Below are 23,867 nucleotides of genomic sequence, written 5' to 3'. Positions count from 1 at the left end.
ATCCTTCTCTTTTATGTTCACAGGCTGACTTCCAGCTCTACCTGTTCACTGTGCCTAAGGGCTTTTCCCAGGGCTGTGGAGGCTGCTCTGCCCCGGTGCTGGGGGCGCTTAAGTGCCAGGGGATCAATGCTCCCTGGAGAGCCCTCAATACCCAATTCTAGCCTATCCGGGAAGAGCCGGAATAGAACTACCCTAGCTCCCCCACCCCTTGCGTAGAGTAACTCCGAGGTATGTGTTCTATACTATTCACCAGTGTTTCCTCACAGGGCTACTTTCCAGTCACCCATGATGACAGCTGTCTGATAATGCTCCCTTTACTGGCTGCCCTGCCTTGCCTCATTCCCTTCTCCCATGCTCCTTACACCCTCCTCCAAAAACACATGCACTCAAACCCTTGTCTCAGGGTCCGCTTCAGGTTCAACTCAAGTTGAAACACCTTCCTAACCCCATCTTGCTCTGCCTGGATATGTAGAATCCTTTACATGGCGTTCTTCGTTTCCTCAATCAGTTTATAAGCTCCTGAGGAGTCGAGAATGACCATGTCTGACATGTCATCTTCGTGCCTCTCAACATATACCAGTAGTAGGTACACAAACAGAAAAGACTCAATAATAAACTGCTCAGTGAGTTCCTCTCTATCTGCAGGACTTTTTAAATTTATACACTGACTACAGATTGCTCATTTTTCTTTACTCTTCAGTTACATTTAAGAATATGACTGCAAGATTGCCAAAGAAATGAGAACCTCCCCATTACTGAGAATCTTGTCTTGGGCTGAAAGGCCTTAGTATCTCAAGAATTCTCAGCTCTAGCTGCCTATTTATTTTTCTTTTTTTTAATGTTTACTCTTGAGAGAGTGTGAGCAGGGGAAGGGCAGAGGGAGAGGGAGACACAGAGTCCAAAGCAGGCTCCAGGCTCTGAGCTGGCAGCACAGAACCCAATGCAGGGCTAGAACTCAGGAACTGTGAGATCACGACCTGAGCCAAAGTCGGATGCTTAACCGATTGAGCCACCCAGGCGTCCCTCTAGTTGCCTACTTCTTAAAATGACCTATGGCTAATGGGTTTATCCAGTTTATCTAAAGCAGAAGTTTGGGGAGGCAAGATGTGGCTCATTTAAATGGGACATGGTACCGTGTTCGAGAGTGTGACACTATGGCTGTGAGCTACGGTCTCAGAAATGTGCCGCCAATCCGTGAACACAAACTGTATGGTCAAAACTGAAATATAATCACTTACTAACAGGCTGGCACCACCTCCGAATATTGCAGCAAGAAGAGACTGGAGGCAGGGCTTGGAGTCAGGAACCAAGAGTCTGGCTCTGGTTTTAGTCTTATCCCACCAGGCCACACTAGGGAAATACAATCTCTTTGGGCTCTGTTTTCCCACCCATAAAACTGAGATAATACCTTCTGTGCCTGCTCCTTAAGGTGCAATGTCCACAAAACATAATTGCCTCTACCTAAATGCATAATTTACAATGCACAGGAATAAAGGTTTTTTTCCTTATTTAAGTTCTGAATTGATGGAAAAAAAACATCTATATTTGGTGGACGCAAAAGCTGTGATGCCTCGGTACTTATATGCCCGGCAGAAGCTGAATTTTACTCAGAGGCTCAACTTTTTTCATAGTCTTTTGGCAGTGATTTAAATCATCAAAATCATTCACTGGAAAGGCTGTGATCTACTAATCAAACTTAAAAGATGGAAACACTATCCCAGGGGTAGACCAGAAAGAAATTGGACTGAATTATTTTTCCTGAGAGGCTAATTCACTGGACCATTGTAAAGCAGTAGAGACTGGCGATGTATTTTTATGTTTTATGTATTTTATATTTTTACAAATTTCTACACCCTAAGGACCTGGTAGTGAATCCTTTTCTTTCAGTGCTTATGTTTTTTCCACTATAAGAAAAATACTTCATATGCAGAAGATGAGCTAAGCGTAAATAATTAAAATGCAAATTGCGTATTCATACACATACAGTATTTATATTGTTATATTTTTGGTCCTGTAAATTATTTATTAATGCAATGACTCAAATAATTTTTTAAGCATTTACCCATTTTTCTCATTAAGTCAATTATTTCCAAATTATACTTATTTCTCTATGAAGAGAATTGGCCAATCATTACTCAATCGGCGCTCAGTAGCAATCACCCACTGAAGCTTTCTGAGAATGCAAAGAAACTGTCTTGAAATCACTGACCTCAATCATCACTCCCACTGCTGGCTGCTCACTGCAGAATTTCACAGATAGGAAAGGGGTCAAGGAAGAGAGAGAGAGGCACTTGGAAGACAGAAGCTAGTAGTACAGAATGCTTGGAATGCACATTTCTACCTCTAGAATTAAGCTGTTATCTAATGGATGGCTAGGGTGATGCGCATGCAAATACTTACTTACTCAGACTTAAATGAAGAAAAGTTCCCTGGTGCCATTTCCCAACCTTATCTTCCCACAGTCAACAAAAAGGGATCAGCTGGCAGTCACGCCCATTTAAGTGGCATTTCATAGAAGTCTAACATTCCCTGATAATCCTATTCTCGTTTCCTATGAGTGTGTGTAGGGGGCACATTTTGCTGTTCTCATCTTTTGTCAGAGGGCAAGACATCATTTTAGGGAAAGCTGAATAGAAGGCTGTGGCAATATGCCAAACTCTTGGCACACTTCTAAAGCTTCTTCCCACTCAATTCCCGCCAAGTAATCTCCTTCCAAATGGACTCTTTTCCTATTTCACAGAGAAAGAAATTGTTATTAGGCACAAATTTGCTCATTTCCTGACTTGACACAAAAAAACTGAATTTCTATGTTAAGTGCTTTAGAACATTTTATTCCCCAGGATTCCCCTTAGGAGGGGAACTGAATTCTATTTGGGAGACAAGGGGAATGGTTTCTCTGTTGCTCTGGAGAGTTAACGGAGGCTGCTCCCAAGATGGAAGCCACTAAATGGCTGCTCTCTGTGATGCGACTACTCTCCATGGACACTGGATCTTCAATAAAATGACTCAACTTGCAAGACAGTTTAGGCCGAACAGAGATTTCCCCCAGCATTAGCGAATGACTTCGAGGAAGGACCTGAGGCAGCCTGAAGGAATGTGGGGTACAGTGGCAGAGGGCAACTGAGGGAGTTAGCACAGTAAGCTTCTGGAAATTGGAATTTTACCCAGATTTCTGGAGGGTAGTCGATTTTAGCTCTTTTGCTTTCAGCTCAGTAGACAAAGTGCTTTTCCTACTATCTGGAGCCAGGATCTCCACCTGTGCTGCACTCCGCCACTCGCCTCCTCCTCCAAAATTTGCTCCAGTTATCATCTTTCTCTTCTCAAGTTTCCAGCTGCTCCCTCTATCTTGGCTCTTTTCCTTGAGTGTATGAATATGCCTGAGTCAGCTGCATCTAAAAAACCATCCTTCCTTTGCAAAAACTGGCATGATCGCTGAAGCTATGTGATGGATACAGGGAGGTTCATTATAGTATCTTCTCAATCTTTTTGTATGTTGCAAAATTTCTGTAATCATGGAAACAGAGAAAGCAAGGGAGGGAGGGCAGGGAAGAAAGAGTTGGGTGCGGGAGAGAGAGAGAGAGAGAAAGGACCCCCTCCTTCGCCCTGCACTTCTTTCTAACACTACACTCTCTTTGAACTTTTCAGTCAATCCTCTTGAGTCATCTCTAATCAAAACACTCTTTAATCCTCAACTCCTTGCAGTCTGGATTCTGGCCTTGTTCCTTCCTGATCTCCCTGTAACACTGGACGTTGTTTCCTCGCACCTCCTGGAAACTTCTCCTGTACAAGTAACCACACTGTTCGCTCCTACTCATCCTCTCGCTTTCCTTGCAGCCTCCTTTCAATTTCATTCACTGCCACATCTTTCTCTTCTTCTCAGGAACTGTGGTTTTATGTTCCCCTTCTAGCCAAGGGTCTACTAGATTTCTCCTCCGAGATATCTTATAGGTGCCTCAAAACAGACACCACGGACAACAACAAAACCACAAACAGAACAAACCATTTCCCTGAAAACTCCTCTGATGTTTCCTCTAACAGCCCATGAGACCAACAACCCAGATCACACTACCCAGAAATCTGCATATTAAGTAGGACTCTTTACCTTCCTCTCCCATCACAGCCAAGTAGATCTCTAAACTCTGGCTGCTCTGCATGGCTCATGGACGAGCAGCCCAGACCCCGACTGGGAATTTATTAGAAGTGCTCCAGCTCAAGGGCACCTGGGCGGCTCAGTTAAGTGTCCAACTCTTGGTTTCGGCTAGGGTCATGATCTCACGGTTTGTGACTCTGAGCCCCACATCGGGCTCAGCACTGACAATGTGGGGCCTGCTTGGGATTCTCTCTCCGCCCCCCTCTCAAAATAAATAAGCTTTAACAAAAAAAAGGAGTGCTCCACCTCAGACCCAGTAAAGCAGAATCTGTATTTTAACAAGATTTTTAAGGTGATTTGTGTGACCATTACAGTTTGAGAAGTGCTGCTCTAAATGTTTTCCTCTTTCTTTTCTGGTTCTGTCATTTGTTAAGTCTCATACGGTTCTTGCCACAGAGTCCTAACTCATTTGCTGCTCTGTCCCCTGTCTTCCTCTTGTCTTTGCTTGGATAAACCCTACTTGTTCTTCAAGGTGCAGTTAAAGTGTGAACTCATCAGTGATGCTTTTCCTCAGCCTTTGTTCAATTACATTCACTCAGTTGTGCTAAATGCTTCCAAGACTCTTCCAAGCTCAATGAACTGCCCCTTTATTGGGATCTCACAGCCACCTATTCATGCCTTTATTGCAATACTTGATATCTTTGGTTTAGTGCAATCTCGTAGGTATAGCTACTGTTTCCTACAGATTTTTATCACCAGCACCTAGCACAGTGACTGGCACGAAGCAGGTAATTGATACATGTATGTTGAATAAAGAATGAATAAGTGAATTCAAAATTGCACCATGTGTGAACAGCCTTTTTCACCACTGAATAAGGAATTTAAGCTCCAAATCTCTCACAGATATAACTAAAGTGAGCAATGAAAACTCTCAAAGCCCCTTACCAGAGGGTGATTTCTGTGGTTATGGGCTTCCTATGCAAATACGTCTGCTTCCATGTGCCTTTTACAATCAAGAAGTTGCACCTGTTTCCAACATTTCCTGGGACATAAGATCCAAATTACAAATTGTCTTTCAGGTCTACATTCTAAAAACGTTCTCTTTGAGGTACATGACAGGCCTGCAAAACAGGGAGATATAGGAATAGTACAATATTCTCTGACCACAGGCCTAACTAAGAAAGTCAAGTACTGCTTCAGCATATGGGGCCCAACCAAAACCAGGACCATTCTGGCTTATCTTGGCAGTGCTGGGTTTTCCTGGCCAGTTACCTAGATCACTGTTCTTGAAGGATTTGATAGCTTATTCCCTGGAGTGATCTGTGACCACTTATTCTAGAACCCAGTGTTCTGCTTTATTTTTTTCCCCAGTGGTCTGCTTTAATTCCAACCCAGGCCCTGACAAATGATTAACAAAACGTTAATGAAGAGGTTAACGATGAGAGATCATCATCACCATAAGCTTGTACCCGCATCTGCCACCGTCCCTCCCCAGTTGCTACAATAAATATTGCTTTGCTTCTTTGTTTCGATGGCTTTATTGAGATACAATTCACATTCCATACAACTCACAATCTGAAGTGTACAATTCAGTGAGTTTTTTAAAAAGTCGATCCGTAGATATGTGCCACCATCACCAGAGTCAATTTTAGTACATTTTTATGACTTCAAAAAGAAACCCTGTACCCTTTACCTATCATTTCTCTAAAACCTCTCCCCTACTCAGCCCAAGCAACCACTAATCTACTTTCTGTCTCTATAGATTTCCCTATTCTGGACGTTCATGTGAATGAAATCGTATAATACATGTCTTTTCTGACTGATTTCTTTCCCTTAGCATAATGTTTTCAAAGTTCATCCATATTGTAGCATATATCAGTCCTTCATTCCTTTTTATGGCTGAAAAATATTCCATTGTATGGATATACTACTTTTTTTTAATATGATATTTATTGTCAAATTGGTTTCCACACAACACCCAGTGCTCATCCCAACAGGTGACCTCCTCAATGGATTTACTACTTTTTTATCCACTTATCAACTGATGTAAATTTGCATTGTTTCTGGTTATTGTGAATAGTGCTATTATGAACATTCATATACGAATGTGTTCTTTTCAGTCCATAGAGGTAGAACTGCTGGGTCATATAACTTTATATTTAATTGTTTGAGGAGCTGTCACACTGTTTTCCAAAGCAATGACACCATTTTACATTCCCACCAGCAGTGTATGAAGGTTCCCATTTCTCCACATCCTTGCCAGTATTTGTTATTATTATTGACTTGAATCTTTATTAACTTTTTAATTCTAGGCATCCTAGAATCAAAGGATGTGTGAAGTAGTATCTCCTTGTGATTCTGATTTACATTTTCCCGATGACTAATGACCCCAAACATCTTTTTATGTGCTTATTGGTCATTTGTCTATCTTCCTTAGTTGCCTTTGGTTCCTAACTGTAGAATAAACTCATAACACATTTCACACAGGCCCATATGCATCCCAAAAAGTTTAACAAAACTCAAAGTCCAGATCTTCACAGACTAATTTAAGAACAATATATTAGGCTGACCCAGAGCCATCAATGAGCATTTTTTTTAAAAAAGCACAATTCTATCATCTCATGCTTTTTTAATTCCCTAAAAAAAAAAAAGGGCATCAAAAAGCAAAATGAGGATTTTCATGCTGGAATGGTAGACTAGATTGTTTTGGCCCAATATTTCTGCCAAGAACAACTGGAAAAACATCCATTCAAAGGCATCAAAGATCTACCAAAGCAGTGAATATTTCTGGGGTCAAGATCTCAAAGAATAGAAAAGTCTCCAGAAAAAAATATGAAGCTGCTTTTCTCCTCAAGACATTTGCTCATATGCTAGCAGGTACCAAGAGACTAAGAATCTGAACACAGCTTTCAGCAGTCTCTCAAAGCTGGTGGGTATGGGAGCAAACATAGACATTCTGTCCCTATAACAGTCCTGGTTTACACCCAAAGCTTTCTGGTGGGAACCCAAAATACTAGATGAGAGGAGTAAAGGTGACCAGAAATAGATCAGCCCTCACAAAGACTGGAGTACAGAATTCAGCCAAATCAAGTTGTAACTGACTCACATTGATCTGTATCTACACCAATTACCTGCTATAAACAAAAGTAAAACCTTCCTGGAGAAAGAGAATTCATTCAGAGCCTCAAATTATCTCTATTTTTTAATACAAATAACTAACATTTAATTAAGAATTGGGGCGCCTGGGTGGCGCAGTCGGTTAAGCGTCCGACTTCAGCCAGGTCACGATCTCGCGGTCTGTGAGTTCGAGCCCCGCGTCGGGCTCTGGGCTGATGGCTCAGAGCCTGGAGCCTGTTTCTGATTCTGTGTCTCCCTCTCTCTCTGCCCCTCCCCCGTTCATGCTCTGTCTCTCTCTGTCCCAAAAATAAATAAACGTTGAAAAAAAAATTTAATAAAAAAAAAAAAAAGAATAACTTGGCATGCCAACAAGAAAACAAAAAATTGATCAAAATCCAAGAATGAAAATAGATGATGAAAAGACCACGGTAAATACAAATATTGGAATTATCTGACACTGACTTAAAAATATCTGTAATTAATATGTTTATGAAATTATATAAGAAGATAGAGAATTTATCAGAGACTGGAAACTATTTTAAAAACTGAAATGAAAACTATAGAACTGAAAAACACAATTAAGTACAATTTAAAAATCAACAAGTGGGTTTAATAGATTAGAAATGGCTATAACGATAATTAATACTAAGCAGAAGGCAAGTCAGAAGAAAATGGAGAAACAAAAAGCATGAGAGAAGTTTGGGCCAGTGAAAATGTCAGAGGGAGAGAGAGAGAGAGAGAGAGAAGAGAATAATGGGGTCAGAAGCAATATTTAAAGTGAAGAAGGCTAAGAATTTTCCCGAAATGCCGAAATCTAAAACTAAGCCCCAATAGAATAAATACAAAGAAAACTACAAGTAAGCAAGTTATGTTAAAACTGTTAAACACTAAAGTCAAAGTGAAAACCTTAAAAAGCAAGCAAGCAAGCAAGCAAGCAAGCAAGCAAACAGATTAACTTCAAAGAGGCAACGCAGACACTGGCATTTGAAAAGAAATAATGAGAATCTCAAGGTAGGAAGAAAATAACCTTTAATAGACCTCCATACCCAAAAATGAAGGTAAAACAAAGACATTTTATGACAACAAAAATGAAGGAATGTGTCACTAGCAGACCCGCTCTAAAGGAAATAATGGCATTGGTATTTCAGGCCCAGTGAAAATGACCCCACATGGAAACATGGAGATACAGGAAGGCCTGAAGAGGTACCAAAAGGATAAATACAACTCAATTCTTATAATGAGCAAAAATACTTGAACAATAACATCACACACACACACACACCCCTGAAAATGTCCACTAAAGACCTGAAAAGGAACTCAAGCTCATTAGTCATCAGGAAATGCAAATTCAGAGTAAAATGAGACACTACTATATACCCACTGTATAACTAAAAGTAAAAGCAAGTGTTGGCCAGTGAAACTCTTATACACTGCTTGTAGGAATGTAAAATGGTACAACCAGGGGCGCCTGGGTGGCGCAGTCGGTTAAGCGTCCGACTTCAGCCAGGTCACGATCTCGCGGTCCGTGAGTTCGAGCCCCGCGTCGGGCTCTGGGCTGATGGCTCGGAGTCTGGAGCCTGTTTCCGATTCTGTGTTTCCCTCTCTCTCTGCACCTCCCCCATTCATGCTCTGTCTCTCTCTGTCCCAAAAATAAAAATAAACGTTGAAAAAAATTTTTTTTAAAAAAAATAAAATGGTACAACCAGTTTTACAGTTTCTACTAAAGCTAAACATCGGCATTCCCTACAGTCCAGCAAATTATACTCCTGAGTACAGACATAACAGAATTGCATATATACATATACTAAACGGCAAGTACAAGGATATTTTCAGCAACATTACTCTTTAAGTTTATTTATTTATTTATTTTGAGAGAGAGAGAACACAAGCAAGGATGGGGCAGACTGAGGGAGAGAATTCCAAGCAGGCTCTGCATGGTGGTCAGTGCAGACACGTCACGGGGCTCAAACTCACGAACTATGAGACTATGACCTGAGCCAAAGTCAGATGCTTAACCCACTGAGCCACTCAGGCGCCCCGCGGCAGCATTATTCTTAATAATCCCAATCTGGAGATAATCTAAATACTAATCAAGAGAAGAATGTATCAACTCGTTGTGATATATTCATACAATGGAATGCTACACAGCTACACTACAGAATACACTTGTGCCACAAGCCACAACATAAACAACCCTCACAAAGACAGTGTTGAACGAAAGAAGCTAGGCCTGATTCTATTTATACAAAATGTTTAAAAACAGGAAAAATTAATCTGTGATGTTAGAAGCCTGCTTTCTGCTTATTGGTTACCTTTTGGGAAGGAGGCTTGGGAAAGTGATTGAGAAGGGGTACAAGGGTACTCTTCTGTTCCGTGACCTGGATAGAGGGTTACACGGGTGCATTCCTTTGTGATAATTCATCAAGCTTCACTCATATGTATATATATTTTACTATACTTACTAGCCACTTAATGTTTATTAGACTGCATTTTAATTTTTAGTTTTTTTATTTTTAGAGAGAAAGAGAGCGTGCAAGTGGGGGAGGGGGCAGAGGCAGGGAAAGAGACAGAATCTTTTTTTTCCCTTTTTCTTTCTTTATTTTTTAAAAATATACATCCAAGTTAGTTGGCATATACTGCAACAATGATTTCAGGAGTAGATTCCTTAGTGCCCCTTACCCATTTAGCCCATCCCCCCTCCCACACCCCCTCCAGCAACTCTCAGTTTGTTCTCCATATTTATGAGTCTCTTCTGTTTTGCCCCCCTCCCTGTTTTTATATTATTTTTGTTTCCCTTCCCTTATGTTCATCTGTTTTGTCTCTTAAAGTCCTCATATGAGTGAAGTCATATGATATTTGTCTTTCTCTGAGAGAGAGAATCTTAAGCAGGCTCTGTGCTCAGTGTGGAGCCTGACATGGGGCTCGATCTCACCACTGTGAGATTATGACCTGAGCTGAAATCAAGAGTAGGATGCTTAACCAACTGAGCCACTCAGGTACCCCTAGACTGCATTTTTAAAGGGCAAAAAACTACTCATTCATTATTGCAATGAAGTTGTTTCAGAAAGTTTTCTTCCCTATCCTGGCAAAATGCCAAGTAGAAAACATGGTTCAAACCCCTACTTTGCTCACTATAGCAAAACTGGTTCTACAGATGTAACCAGAATGACATCCTAATACTGGAAAATACATTTCAAAGTTCTAGTGACTGAGACTTTGCAGTTACCAAAATCTCACTTGAACATCTGCCAGTTTTCCAGATGTTTAGTCAGAAATTGAGGACTTTCTATACATATTTATATCTTGTTGAGTACTCAAAATTGTCAGGACAAATATTATGGCCCATCATTCACAGCACACGTGATGTGATCATTACTGTCTACAATCCTCAGAGATCCTGAATGATTTTGCTATTTTTCTTCCCAAAATATTTTGATTCCTTGCCTAAGGAAACCGGATGGTAAAATCTCCTCCAGCTCATCTCTTTTACGTTAAAAAAAAATTATTGTACATTTACTTCATGCCAGGGACTAGTGTAAGCACATTACAGGTACTAATCACTTCATCCTTATAATTCTATAAAGTAAATACTCTTATAATCCTCATTATACAGATGAGAAAACAGACAAAGACGCTAAATAACTTCCCAGAAATCACTCAACTAGCAGAGCTAAGATTCAAACATAGGCAGTCTTGCTCTATAGAGTCTTGGTCTTAACCAGTAGGCAATTCTGCCTAAATAAATATAGTAGTTCCATTTTCCTAGCAGTGGCCTTAGCTTCACTTTTCATCTCTTTTACCAGTGGGAGGCAAGGGTCGAGAATCTGCCCAGGACCTCAAGGAGTGTGGAGAATCCCTCCAGAGTATTTAGGGGAGCTGTCCAATTCTTCCTTGCTTCCACTGAGCCCAAATTTACTATCTAGTTTCTATTACATGAGTATTCTCTATATAAAGACTTCCTGAAATCATGCTGTCCAGGCACCCGGGAGTGGGTAGGCCTCACTGCACTAAGCTGGTTTCTGGAAATCGCCTCCCAAGGCCCAACAAATGATCGCAAAGAAGTGAGGCAGGCTCCTCTATCTGCCCTGCCAGCTTCCTCACCATCCTACCTCAGGCAGACAGAAGAGACATCAGTGAGTTTAGCTACATCAAAGAAAACCCTTGCCCTCTATAGCAAGACAAAGGAATTTAGTACCTGATTCCTGCACTGGCCCCTATATCAGGTTATCTAACAGCAAAATGGTAGCAAGATCATTCAGAACGTCAAGACGAAAGTTCTACATTCTGCTGTACCTTCCCAACTATGGCTCAAGACACACCAAACCGTGTTAAAACACAGTTACTCATGTACAGTGAACTTTGTAAATAAATGGGCATGGCCACTTGACCCTCTCTTCCATTTTCTGCTTTGCCAACACTTGAACACACAAATGGTTTGCACGTACATCCTTACCTCCACTAGTTTTTTCAACTCCCACAATAATTTTCAGTATAATTCCCCCCCCCATCTATCTTCCCTTCCCTGTTTTCAAATGCTTTTCTGTTTTTCTTAAATTTTTTTAAACATTTATTCATTTTTGAGAGACAGAGACAGAGCGTGAGTGGGGGAGGGCAAGAGAGAGGGAGACACAGACTCTGAAGCAGGCTCTAGGCTCTGAGCTGTCAGCACAGAGCCCAATGTGGGGTTGAACTCACGGGCTGCGAGATCATGACCTGAGGGCAAGTCAGCCGCTTTAACCGACCGAGCCACCCAGGTGCCCCTCGGTTCTTCTTATTTAATGGACTCATTTTATATGTGCTTATGGTTGTAAATAACACAAAAACCTTTAGAAATAAGTAGAATATAAATAATAAAAAATGGATAAATAAATGGCTTGGACCTTGCAAAGAAGACCTCAGTTCTCTGTGTGTGACTACCTGCTCAGTGCCCTCAATTCTAAGCTGTACTACCAAAACCTACTTTGCAGAGATATGGATGTGGAATCTGAAGGTCCTGTGCCAGATTCTTCAAACACAGGCTCTAGAAGGAAACCTGAGAAGATATATAAACAGCATTGCCATCCTCCAGTGAACCTCTTGTATGGTGGGGGCAGGGGTGGGGTTAGGGGAAGGTGCTTCCCACTGAGTAGCACTAAGTAACTTTCACTGGTTTGTGGTCACAGAACCCAGAAAGGAAAATCAAAGCCTACACTTAGGCAAAAGCCAAGCCTGGATGAAAAGTCTTGGTGATATACAAGAGCATTTTTACCCCACTGTATTTGGAGGTGAGTTCAATTTAGGAGGAATGGATACGAACCCACCCCCAAGTCTTACGAAACTTCATATTGTCTTAGACACTGACATACACCATTACATAATCATACAGACCATTGTTTAGATTGCTATAGCAGCTATGTATACTCTAGTGAATATAGCTGAGAATGCTCCTTGGTGTAGAAAAATACTATATATATTTATATCACTTCTTTGTTGGATTTGCAATAGCCAAATAAATTCATCTGGTTACAGGCTGATGAGAGCATTATGTGGTACAAATCAGACATCTAGCATAGGGCAGAGGTTTAAGCAACTTCCATACTGGAGCAAAGTCAACACAGTCCACCTAAATCAACTTTAGGGTAAGAAGAAAACAGACTATAATAATTTTTTCCAGCTTTATTGAGGTGTATTTATATACTAAGAAGTGCACATATTTAATGTGTACAATTTGAGGAGTTTGAACGTATGCAAGTAAAATTTTTAGTAACTAAAATTTAAAATAACCACTAACCTAAATTAGCCCATATTTAACTAATTTGCCAATTAAGCAATGCTCTACTTTTAGGTAAAAGAGAAATAGGTCAAATTCACATCTCTAATAGAATACACGCTGAACCAAAACACAGATCCTGTTTTGTTCATTGATGCCTGGCACCAAGTCCAGTGTCTGGCACACAGTGAGTGTTCAATAGAGATTTCCTGAAGAAATTAGGTGGTAAGTAGGATTTATTATTAAATAAAAAATAATGTATTCAAGCCAGTGGTACATATCTTCTTCATTTACCAAATCATATGCTACAAACATGTTCTAAACAGCGTACCATCTCAATCCTTCAACGTTTCTCATATATATGGGGTCTTCTCCAAAGAAAGGCAGAAAGGTAACAAACATAAGGCTGAAAAATACACAAGCAAAATAGGTTTCTGCACGGCCCACGTTTACTGGAATATCAAATGCTCAGAAATCTCCATTCCTTTTTTTTTTAATGTTTATTTTTGACAGGGAGAGAGGGAGAGAGAGTGCGCGCACACACACAGGAGAGGGACAGAGAGAGAGGGAGACAGGGAATCCAAAGCAGGCTCCAGGCTCTGAGCTGTCGGCACAGAGCCCAACGCGGGGCTCAAACCCACGAACCAGGAGATCATGACCTAAGCCAAAGTCGGATGCTCAACTGACTGAGCCACCCAGCCGCCCCTCCATTCCCTTTGGGCTGTTTCACTGAGTTCCACGGCATATATGTTCTGCCAGCCACTCTTGTTTTGAAAGAGATCAGTTAACCAACTCTTCGCTCAATGTATTACCATCCTTTTTACTAAACATTAACTAAAATAATTCAAACGTACTTCTAAGAGGTTTAAAAATGAAGACAACTTTGAAATCAAAGAATTAGCAAGTTTTCTAGATTCTTTCTAGATATTTATTGCTCTACTCACACGCACATCTGTGCTTCCTTTAATGAGCCCTAACATTTGGATCCTGGTTCACAAACAGCAAAAGAACTCAAAAAATGTTCACAGAAGCAGACAGTAACAACTGCATGTCCTTAAGTTCAACTCAAAGTAGCCAATTCTCGGAAGTTCCAAAATCATAAGTTTATTATCTTTTTCCTAAACACAATGAACATGTGCCACTATAATAACCTTATTATAAGATGCTTTGAATTTATGTTTAATATTATTTTCCCTAGAGAAAATTCAATTTCATTCTAGCTACTGAGTCCAAATTACTTTTAGGTCTCTTGAGGCACAATTAGAAATACCAGAAATAGCTTCCAATCTGAAGCAAGCATTAAAAACTACTTATCTCTGGAAATATAAAGCTTGGCTCTCTAAATCTTTCTTGGTCTCCTACATGCTGAAAAACCGAAGAATCAGCCTTAATAATAATAATGATAGAAGGGCCAGCCCTACCAGTGACTATTATCCACATTACAACATAGCCATGGAAGCCAGTTTGACTCTTTCTACATGTTCCCCTTGCCCATCTGCAAATCTCCAGCCCTTGCTGAGCCAACCTTTTATTCCCCCATTCAGTAGTCAGGGTGATCTTTGACTGCAGAGGATGAGGAAGGGTTGAGGCTATCACACCTGAGAAATAAAAATGTGAATTCAACTCCGTTTCTAAAAAAGTCTCTAGTATGTCCACATGGCCTGTCACCAGGCTAAGTGCTATTAAACATGTGCTTAAGGCATTTTTAAAAAGGTGTTTGCAGTAATGTATGAGGAATGCTATTATTTACGCACATTTTTCTCAAATTAAAGTTCTTAATTTAGGATAGTTTTAAAGGTAGACATACAAAAGCTGGTTCTCAGAAAAGATCAACAAAACTGATAAACCCTTAGCTGGACTGACCAAGGAAAAAAAAGACAGAATGTTAATTACCACTATCAGAAATGAGGGGATATTACTACCGACATTAAATATATAAGGAAATATTATAACACTGTTTGCCAATAAAGTTGTAACTTAGGTGAAATGGACAAATTCCGGGAAAAATACAACTTACCAAAAGTGGCGCAAGATGAGATGAAAAATCTGAATAGCTGTCTATCTATTAAAGAAATTAAATTCATTAGCAATACCTTCCCATGAAGAAAAACTGATTCATCACTGCTTTGCATCAAGACCAGAGAAGGAGCCAAACATGGAACCCAAGCTACTTGAATCACCTTTTACAAGGTTAAAAATTTCATTAAAATCCATTAAAGTTACCAATGCTATACCAAAAAAAAAAAAAAAAAAAAGGGTAGGCACACAGACTTGCTTGCAGACTTGCTATCTAGTGTAGTTTCCCTAAAAGGGGACCCTCCATAAAGAAACAATCAGTGATACAGTGATAAATTAACCTCTGGTGAGCATCTTAGCCAAGGGCTTGTACCACAAGCCAATGTTTTCTGCTCGTCTTATTTAATTTTCACAACAATCCCGTGAAGCCTGTGTTGACAGATGCAGTTTATAAATTAAGAGACAAAAGGTCTCTGAGGTCAGCTTGGTGACACTATTCAATAGCAGAATAGGCTATGAGCCCAAGCTTCTGACCTTAGTCTCAGAGGATTTCAACAAAGTACCAACTGTGTTCCAGCTTTGAGGCTGCCTGGAAGGAGAGTGCCCCCTGAATTTCCCAGCAGTGATGCCCCAGAGCTGTGGAGAAACCTCCAGCAAGAATATAATACTACATTGTTTGGGCTCAGACTTCCCTAATCCTTAGCTGCCCCATAGCGTCTTCATGCTCTTCATGGGTGTCTTGACCATCTAAATTTCACATGAGCTCCCATATCTCTTCAAGGAAATTTAATTCAGAACCTACTTAGGCCAACAAAACGGAAAGAGAAGGGAAGGGAAAGAAAGAAAAGGGAAGCGAGAAGAGAAGAGAGGAAAGGAATAAAACAGCCTTTGTAACATTTCAAAGCACTTTCAAATCCATTATCTGACTTCTCTTCCTACCCTCCTAAGGAGGTAAGCAAGGCAGCCATTGTCTCTTCTGCCTCATAAAGGAAACTGAGACCTAGGAGGACACCCGAATCAAAAGGAGAATGGAGAAACAGTGTTAGAGTCCTATGGTAGAACAAGGGTTGGCAAACTAGGTCTTATTTTTGTATAGCTCATGAGTTAAGAATGTTTTGTACATTTTTAAAGGGTTGTAAAAACAAACAAAAATGAAGAATAAGACACAGACCACGATGGACTGCAAAATCGAAAATATTTACCATCTGTCCCTTTACAGAAAATTGTTGCCTGCAATAGAACAGTTTTAAGTCACACACAAGAAATAAACCAGCACTACATTCATCAGCAGCATAGTTCTCAAAATATCATGTTGAGCAAAAATACAAATTTTAGAATGATGTTTGCAGTGTGATAAGGATTAAAGACCTACAAAACCAATACATATTATTTATGGATACAGTACAAATATAGTTAAGTTATGAATCATGCATGAGAATGATAAACTCTGAAATGATGACAAGGGTCACAGGGTGCCCTGATTATACTAATAATATTTTATTTCTTAAAGAGACAAAAAGATAATTCTGAAGCAAATATTTCATGTGACTATCAGATAAAGTAGGCAAGGAGGTATGGGTGTGTTTATTATATTATTTTCTAGTCCTGTCTCTATGCCTTAATATTTTACAGTATCAATATTTTGAACTAATGTACAAAGAAAAAATATCTGTGGTTAATAAGTGGGTGGATATTACAGACACGTGTGTGGTTTTTAGCAGGTCTCCAGAAAAACACCAAAAAAGCACCCCCCAGAAAAGCCCTCGTGACGTCCTTGGGGGAAAGTCACAGAAAACTCCTACGCTAATATGAGTGGTTAGATGGGATTTGCAGCTGAATAAGCAATCTGTACTCATATTCTTCACTACTTCCCTTCAGGCTAAAGGGCGTTTGTCAAGGAGTGTGCAGGACCTTGGCCTTGGGGCTGTCCTAGTCTCACATTCCTGTCAAGGACTGAAGAGATACACATATAGCTGGGACAAAACCAGGAAGACAAGAGAGTCATGATTCAAAATCATCTCAACAGGCTGATACCCTGGGTGTGAATACAAGAAAAGGAAAGATAACAAGAAAAAATATCAAGCCCTACCTTTATATATTTATATAAAAATATAAATATAAAAAATATATAACATAAAAATAAATATATGTTTATATATTATATTTCTATATATGATACATAGAAATACACTGTATAGATACAAGATGCGTAAATCTTGGCTTAGCTGCTCTCAGTATGACACAAAAAAAAAACCTGGGAGAATTTATATCTATCCATATAAAACAATTGTATCATTCAGCTCCTCCCAAAGCTACATCATTTGGGCACATAAATAAAATAAGAGTTCAGATTAAAGCCGAAAAATTAAATAAAATGAAATGAAACATAGTCCCACTGCTACCAGCTCTTGTTGAAATAAGTCCGCAACATCATACACAATTATGAATGCCATGTTTTAAGAAAAAAGTGCCAAGCCAGATTGTATCTCAAGTACCATCACCTTGATGGCTACAAAGCCTTCCGTTAGAGAAAGAACTGGAGGATCTGGAGAATGAAAAAGAAAACAGAGTCAGGATAGTTGTAAATATTTGGAGATCTGGCATGTTAGTAAGGGGTAGTAGATGTGTTAGTGTTGCTGTAGTGGGAAAAAAAATCAGGTCTAACCATGGGGCTGAAGATTAAAAGAGGTTGATTTCCATACAATACAAGTGAAAATCTCTACTTAGTAGTGTCAGCTGGTGGGGTATTATCATGCAATGGACTTATTCCCCCCACCCCCCCCCAATCTCCTCTCAACTGTGGTTTGTGGAAACAGAATGTGGAAGAAGTGACAGTGCCCCAGTTCTGAGCCTAGATCACAAGAGACTGCAGCTCTACATGCTCTGACTTTCCCAGAGTCCTGCAACCACCAGGAGAGCCTGCTACGGAGGTAGAGACCACATGTAAGCGAGCCATTCCAAGTGCAGTCATCCCAGATCAGTCAGTCATTCCCAAATGACCCAGACTGAGTGTGTGCTCATGAGCAAGCTCAGCCAAGATTAAGCCTAGCCTGGCCCAGACCAGAACTGCCCAGTTGACCTGTAGGCTAATGAGCAAGAATAAATGCTTATTGTTTAAAACACTAAGTCTTAGGTAGTCTGTAACTTATAAGAGCTAGCTGATACCAAGGAGACCTCTTGTCCCCTTTCCAGACATATGGCAGGCACCTTGGTCTCTACTCACCCCAGGCTATTCCCTCAAGTCTCCCACCTTCAGCAATCTACAAATGAGAATCAGGCCTCAGTCTCTAGGCTCATGAATAATCTTTAACTACAGGGTATACACCAATGAGAAATTTCAAGAGAGCAAAAGTGGGGTGGGCCTCTGGGTTCCCAGCTTAGAAGGCAGGAAATGCAGTGGTTGGTTACCCATGCTGTGAACACTCTTCATCTTGAAAACCCCACTTTAGGTGGCTTCTGGGAGGGGAAGTGAGGGCATGTATATTATAGAAACCCCTATTTCTCTCACCCCTACCCTCAGCTATTTCCTTATAGAAGCTGAGGGTGGGGATGTGGGGGTTCATTGTTGGAGGGCTGGTTTGTCACAGTTGGAAAATCCTGAAAAAAGGAATCTGGCCAATTCTTAGTGTTTTGTTTTTGTTTTTGGTTTTGGTTTTTTTTGTTTTTTGTTTTTTTTGTTTTTTTTCTGAATGTGGCACATACAGCACCTGAGCCTGATGTCTTCTTGGGGGAGGGGAAAGGAAAAGTCCCACTTAACTTATTATATAAGAAAGAACATTCTAACAAGAAAGTTTTAGCAAGGCAACGGTGCCTTTTGAGTACTGAAAGCTATCCAGCAGAGGCTGGTGGACCACCTTTAAGGGAAACCAAAGAAGGGATTTCTAGATAGAGTGCAAAGTCGGACATGATGACCTCTTAAACCCTATCTACTTCTTAACATTCTACATCTCCATGAGAAGCAGTGTTGGCTAAAAGACTAGCAATGGGTCAAGCATCCAAAAACATGGGTTTCAGTCTTGGCTTTGGGCCCTTGAACCTCCTGAACCTTGGTGATGCAGATACGATGGGCCTCCTACTCTTAATTGGTATTCTTCCTCCTTTCTTCCTTGAAGGCAGAGTTCTGATTACATGCTCACCCTCCCATATGTTCAAGGAAGATGCTCACACATTTGGCTCCTGGAGTAAATCAAGATTTGTATAGACTAGTCTCCTACAATTTTTTTGTTTCACAAATAGAAACAATGATATTTGCATGGTATATTCACTGGGTTAATTAGATGAAGTTGATCTATCTATTCCAGGCCCCACCCAGCTGCTTTGTAGGGACAAGGGTATCTATACCTTAGAGGCATCTGTAACCTCTATTACTATGGTTAGGGACTGGTTTAGCCTGACCCATGTCTGGCCAATGAAACCAGAGTAGAATTCTGCTGAATGAAAAGGTGTTCCCCCCTCAACAGAAAAAAGCACACAGGAAGAAACCATTCTCTACTCTCGGACTTGGTCATGCCTATATGTGATGTCTAGATCTATAACAACCTGTAGGAGTTTTAAAACATGGCCCTTCAAATTCTTTGATATTCTTCCCATCAAGGAGTAGGGTCCATGTCTCCTCTTCTTAAATCTGAGATCTAGTGAATGCTTAAATAATAGAATATGGCAAAAATGACTCTGCCACTTTCTGGGTGAACACATTATAAAGCAGAAAATTTCCACTTTGTCTTTTAGAACACTCATTCTTTAAAAAAAAATTTTTTTTAACATTTATGTATTTTTGAGAGACAGAGAGAGACAGTAGGTGAGCGGGGGAGGGGCAGAGAGAGAGGGAAACACAGAACCCGAAGCAGGCTCCAGACTCTGAGCCATCAGCACAGAGCCCGATGTAGGGCTCAAACTCTGGAACCCTGAGATCATGACCTCAGCCAAAGTTGGACACTCAACCGACTTGAGCCACCCAGGTGTCCCAGAACACTCATTCTTAAGACCTAGATGCCATCCCTTGAGGGAGCCAAGAAGAGGCCCACTTGGAAAAGAACCAAGGCCTCCAGCCCTCAGCCCCACCTAAGCAACCAAAAGAAAACAAAGTACCAAACTGCCAGCCATGTGAGTAAGCCATCTTGGAAGTGGATTCCCCAGCCTTCAGTCAAGCTGCTCCAGCTGATACCACATGGAACAGAGTGAAGTGGACTCTGCTGAGATTTGTCAGATTACAAGTTCGTGGGCAAAAGAACTATGGTTATTTTAAGTCACTAACTTTTGTGGTGGTTTGCCCTGTGGCAATATATCATAAATAGTCCTCTTGCAATCATGAGGGGAAACAGACACAAAGATGGAAAATGCCTAGGTCCTTGATGACGTTGCTGTGCCAGTAAATCAGCCAACCATGGGATCACTCTGCCTCTGTATCAGGTGAGGTATAATAAGAAATTTATTTATATACATAAAAAATTTATTTATATATAATAGAATTTATTTATATAAAAATTTATATATAATAAAAATACAAAAATTACATATTTTATACACGTACATACATGTATATATTTATTTTTAAGACACATTTAGGTGAGTCTATCATTTGTAATTGCAATGTCTTAAATGATACCCTCTGCCTTTTTATCTGTAGAAATGAGATTAATATAATTGATCTGCTCTTTACTTTTCATCATTCGCTGACTATATATTGAGAACCCATATGTGCCAAACTAGGCCTGCACAGATGAGTAAGGCAAAGACCTGTGGCTAGCCCAGTAGATCATGCCTGACCATTCTCCCCACCCCCAATAAAAACTAATAAATGTTCCTTGAGGAAGCAAGAAAAACACAAAGAAATGGAAAGAAGAAAAAACGGCCCATACCCTCACTTTCCTAAGACAACTATTTGACATTTCAGTGTTTCCTTTCAGACTCCTTTTGAAGTATTGTATTTTGTGTATGCGTGTGCATGTGAGTGCCTGTGTGTGTGTGTAGACATGCAAAAAACTGAGGAGATATTGTGGCAGAAATTTATAAACTTTTATCATATGAAGCACTACATACACACATACACACACAGAGCTATACTGCAACATCCCTCCCATATGCCTCTAAGAATGTATGAATTAAAAGTGTTATCTTTAGATTAGTTCATAAAACACAGCTGGTCTCAGAAACAGGTGACACGTTATGGTTTTTTTTTTTTTTTTTTTTCCTGAAGCTAGACAGTGTGTCTGGCCAAGGCACATCTCTGGGAAGTGACCTGATTAAAATGATGGCAAATGTGTCAGGTTACCAAAGTTCAAACAACTGTATTATAAAATTAGACTGATGAACCCTAGCCTCCTTTCCCCAAATATAGCAGATATGAAAGGGATGAGTTATTAAGAGTGCTTTCCTAGGAATTCAAGACACAATAAATACCTCTGAAATCACTAACTGAAAATATCCTATGCTAATCACCACCTTCTACCCATTCAACTCACTTGTCTAAGAACCACTACAACTTTTTTTATATTCTTATCAAGCATTCAAACCAAATGAATCCTCTATTTCCCCTCATCCAGCTAAGAATCCTCAGTGGACAACCTCATTCATTCTTGTGCACAAACTTCAAACACACTTGCCCCTCTGTTCCTTTGCAGCCTCTGACAGAACTTGTACCCTGAAGGAATCTGGCTGCTTTTTCCACAGCTGTACATGCCTGGCCTGCTGTGGTTCAAATTACCACCTCTATTCAGATGACTATTCTCAAGCAGCAGAGCCTGAGGCAAGCATTTGGATGCAGGCAGTTCAGCTGGGAGCTAAGCCTTTGAAACAGTGAAGGAGTAAAGGCAGCAGGGCTAATGAAGACGACATTAAACTGGTTAACACTGTGGCAAATGGGGCTCATTCTCTTTGGGGATCCACAGAGGACCATACAGATTAGACCCCAATTTATCCATCTTAAGGACAGAGACTGAGGGTATATCCACAGACTATTGTCTCCTTTCATTTGGAGGTAGCTCCATTAAGTGTTACCTTCCACCACACTTCTCATTCATGCTTGAGCTACATTCTCTGGCACAAGAGAAAACCTTGAGGCAGAAAAAAGAGAAATGCCACAGTGTGTCCTCGGACTTGTAGTCGGTGGTTGATGTGGGATGCTGGCAATGCATGTGGAGCTCTTCCCCACAGCTGCACTAAAATCAAGAAGGCCAAAGACAAGGGACTCACAGTATCCAAGAGCCTGCTACAGGCCCCCAATTTACCTTTCCGGGCTATATACCCATTTTTGCTTGCAGGCTACATCTTCAAATCCTATGGGACACCTTCTCTCAGATGCCACCCACACAGACACTTCCAAATCAAAATGGCAGAAAGTGAGAGGAGGCAGAAGTACACCCACGGAGTTAAAGTGTTTAGTAGCATTTGCTGATGGCAGTAGCACGGAGCTCCCTCAACTGTGAGTGGGCTCGCCACTGGCTTGCTAGGAGGGCCCTCGCCAGGCTTTAGAACACAGGGGTCAGCAATTCTTCCTGAGTTGGGACCAGTCATCAATTGGACAGTTTGTCCCGTCCCTAGAGAAGCTCAAGGTTTGGCACTGCCGACTCTCCGCGTCCTGCGAGGTGACGGCCACAGGACTGGTTGCCCGCCAGCTCCAGGATACAGGCTGACAGGTCAGCGATACAAATGAGGAGGACGTGGTCCAGGGGAGGTTCAGTTGTGTCCCCTCTCACAATGAAATAAAACCAGTTTCGGTCCCAATGACCTCTTTATTTCAGCCTTCCTAACCAACATTCCTTTGTTCTTTTTTGAACTGGTTTTTAACACCTGCCCATTCCATAGGTCATAACATCTCTTAACATGTACCCATGTCTCTGTGAGTGACACGATTTTACCTTTTTTTTTTTAAATATCTTTTAAACACTTTGAAACTCATAATGAGGTGGCCCACAGGTTCACCTGCGAGAGCCAGGTAAACTGTTCACGGAGAATGTATTGTGTGGGCAGTGAAAGCCCAGCAGTGTCTTTTCTTGGCACTTCTAGGTGAAGCCAAAGTGCCAACAGAACTGTGTTCACTCTACCTTTTTCTGTCTTTTAAAAGCTGATCCAATATTCATGGATTTGTTTCGTTTTTGTTCATTTACAGCCATTAAGTTATTCCCTATGGTTGGCAAAAATGGATGGGAATTGGTTTTGGGGTCTGACCATCTGGAGATCTCTCTACATGGACTTAGGGTTTATAGACATCTAGTCCCTGCTGGGCAAGAGGCAACAAAGAATCTGGCTTGTCAGTCTTTTTGTTTATTACTCTTTTTTTTTTTAAGCGTAAATCAATTCAGAATCTCATGACCTTTGGGAGGAAAACAGCTTTTTGAAATCTGGACTGGGAAGATTTTCTGTTTCTGTGTTTACTCTTGATCCATGGCTAAAATCATAAAATTGAAGCTATTTCTCTGTAGCTGTATGTCTCTATATCTCTAGTTCAGAAATGCCTTCACCTCTAATTCTGCTGAATGTGTAGCATTTTCCTACCTTTGGATGGTATTAATAGATTATAAAGTCTCTTTCTTAAATTAAAGGAGCTCTGTTCTGATTGGCATATATAGATAAGTAATTGCTTACATACACTGAATATAACAAATATTTCCTACAATACGGAAATTAAGTATCTGAACCGTGCAGTGTTTAAAATATATTTTAAGAATTCAAATTTACATGGAATTGATGTAAATATTTGACAATTTCAACTAGTCTACTATTTGGGATTTAATGAAACCAAATATGTCTTCTCTATCAGCATGGAATATAAAACAAGCATACATTTTTCTGCCACTTGGGTATATATTTTTGCTAAACTTACACAGGTTTAAAATCAAATAGGCTAGAATTACCTACTGAATATTTAAGATTACAAAAACATCAATTTATGTTTAA

At 40.4% G+C, this 23,867-nt stretch overlaps 1 protein-coding gene across 1 annotated transcript in view; it reads right to left on the bottom strand.

Annotated features, from left to right (window-relative positions):
• The window catches only part of XK (X-linked Kx blood group), a 77,858-nt gene that overhangs the window by 3,922 nt on the left and 50,069 nt on the right, over nt 1-23,867 (bottom strand). The window lies entirely within an intron of this gene.

The sequence above is a fragment of the Leopardus geoffroyi genome, chromosome X (assembly GCF_018350155.1).
Source record: "Leopardus geoffroyi isolate Oge1 chromosome X, O.geoffroyi_Oge1_pat1.0, whole genome shotgun sequence".
NCBI lineage: Eukaryota > Metazoa > Chordata > Mammalia > Carnivora > Felidae > Leopardus > Leopardus geoffroyi.
The sequence above is the reverse complement of the archived record's forward strand: the minus strand, read 5'-3'. Positions and strand labels throughout refer to the sequence as shown.